Below are 2,729 nucleotides of genomic sequence, written 5' to 3' on the forward strand. Positions count from 1 at the left end.
AGCGGACGCAGTTTGAGCCGGGATCAAGAAAATTAGAGGGTGAAGCAACGATTCTACGAAATTAGATGGGGGTGTCCGTTCGATCTATTAAATTAATGGACTGCCGGATCGATATGGTTTCCTTCTCGTCCCACTCTAACTCACGCTCTATTTCGTTCATTAGTATAGGGGGGTCCGAGAAATCGGGAAGGTTCAACACATTTCGTGCATAGTGGCTGCGCCCATCAAATATCGTTTCAATTTCCACTGCGTTGTTTTCTGCTCCGACCCTCGCCACATTGTTCTAATTTTAAATAACGGCTTCTGGTAGATTTGCAGACACCTAAAATTGCAAATCTAACGAGGAACGCTTAGTCGGAGTGGAAGCCACTCTCTTCTGAGAATCGTTAAGTTTTTATTTGCGACGTAACGTCGATCGAGCGAATTTATTAGCTGGTTAAATGTAATAAGTAGTGGAAACTTGTTTGGAGAGGGTGGGAATGTTTTTGACGTCGATGGGGCACTGATCGGTGTAAAGATAAATTTGGGCAATACCTTTATTTAACTGATATTTGAATTTATAGCAGCGTGACACTGGCGCAATGATTTTTTTCAGCCCCGTCATTGAACCGTATTCGCAGTTTTCCCAGTATGAAAATCTATGGCGTGACGTGAAGTATCTATATTGCTGAAATTTGAAAAGTTTAGAGTTTTTTATATCTCTCTGTCAGAGGAAATACTAGAGAGAAATGGTGTAAGGGAAGCTATATATATATATATATATATATATATATACTATAAATATGTGTATATATAAAACATAGGAGTGGCTTTAAAGATAATATTCGTAAAGCAGGCACGAGAGGATTACAAAGTCCGGAAAATAATGGTTATAAACGTTTGGCGTGTAAAACACTTATAACGATATGGAGAAGTTACGAGAAATATGAATATGAAAATGCAGCTCTTCGCGAAAAGTGAAATTTTCTTCTTTTTTTAAGCGCTCGCAAAATGTAAGGAAACTGTTATTATCATGTTCCCTATTTACGGAGTGCCAGTAATATTCGGTTTTTATGTAACGCGCGTACAGATATAGCGAGCAAAGGTTTAAAAACTATAAGGACGACGATGCTTGGCTGTATTTTCTTATTCCTCCTTAACCCCTGCGCTACTAAACTCGAATCTCGATGTATCTGCAACGATATGGAACGGACGCGAAAATTCCATAATTATCAGGATAACGATACAAACAAAATAGAGATTTTTTTCCAGGAAAAAAAGTTCAGCATTCGATTAAAATGAGAAAAGCTGGTAACGGATATTACGCGTGACCTTTCGTTGACCCAGAAGAGAAGAGAAGCGACGGGTGACGAACATAATTTTTGGCGCATGTGCTTTAAGGATTTTAAGGTGTCCTTGGCTACATTTTTTTATTCTTTTTTAACACTGAAGCTACCATATAACTTTCAAATGACCTTTTTCAAATGTAAATATATAAAGAAATCCTTGCTACGTTTAATGTTAATTCCTACCCTACACAAAACTCCCAATACATCTTCAGCAATACAACAAACGCAAATTCCACAATCAACAAGAAAATAAAAAAAAAAAAACCCCAGATTTTGTTCCAGAAAAACAGTGGAGTAGCTGATAAAAATGAGAAAAGCTGGTAACAGCCATTGCTCGTGACCTTTCGGTGACCCAGAAGAGAAGAGAAGCGACGGGTGATGAACATAATTTTTGGCGCATGTGCTTTCAGGATTTTAAGGTGTCCCAGGCGCACAGTATATAGGGTATGTGCTGTGTGGGCAAGAGGATAAGAGGTTGCTTTTAAGGGCATAAAATACGCAGACGTTACGTACAGACTGACACACATATGTGCCTACGAATGACCCGCATGTTTACGTACAGTCGTTATTTCCTCCCTGGGACCTCGTATACGAGGTCCGTAAAGGAAGCTGAGCGATCTATCGAAGAATCGATATATCCCCGGCAGTTCACCGAGATATTCTCCTTCGCTTTAACTTCGTATTAAGCTCGCGTGCTTATGCCAGCTAGCGCAGCTCGCAGAGCCCCTATACGAGACCATAAATATGTATATAGCAAAGGAGCACTTAGGCTTCCAGCATCAGTCGCAAACTCGAAGAAAAAAACTTTCCCGAGAAACCGAAGACTGCCGGAAGCTTTGCGAATTAAGCTTCGGGCATTAAGCTCGATCGCTGGTACTCCACCCACACACGCTCGCACACAACAATCACTTCCAACCTTTGTCCAATTACTCACTGGTAACCTTCCTTTCATCCCTCCACCTTAACCAAATAACATTCCATTCGACGTAGTACCCTTCGACCCCCCCCCCCCCCCCCCAACAATTTTCACACCACGTAGCTCCGTCGTCCCAGAAGTATCTCATTTTTTGGAGGATGGATTCCACGAGTTTGATCAGAATCAATTATTCACAGTTCTCGAGGAGCCTTCTTCCCCACTGCATCCTCGTTACAACGATAATTCCAATTAAAGCTGTTATCGAAAACCTCGCAAGTTGCCGATTTTACGTTTCGGATTATGCGAAATTACCGAACGATCCTCGCACTCCCCTAACACGTACGCGTTACGCTTTATAGCGCCAGTGGAACGACCCATGGTATGCAATTAACTGTGTATATATAATCATAAGCTTAGAGTCTCGGGGATGAGAAAAAATGTGGGAAATTTTAATTCGAGGGACGAAACGTCTTGTTAAAGGAAGC

This window comes from Prorops nasuta, unplaced genomic scaffold (assembly GCF_024137725.1).
Source record: "Prorops nasuta isolate Cenicafe-Biocafe unplaced genomic scaffold, Cenicafe_Pnas_1.2 PNAS00011, whole genome shotgun sequence".
In the NCBI taxonomy this organism is placed as follows: Eukaryota; Metazoa; Arthropoda; class Insecta; order Hymenoptera; family Bethylidae; genus Prorops; species Prorops nasuta.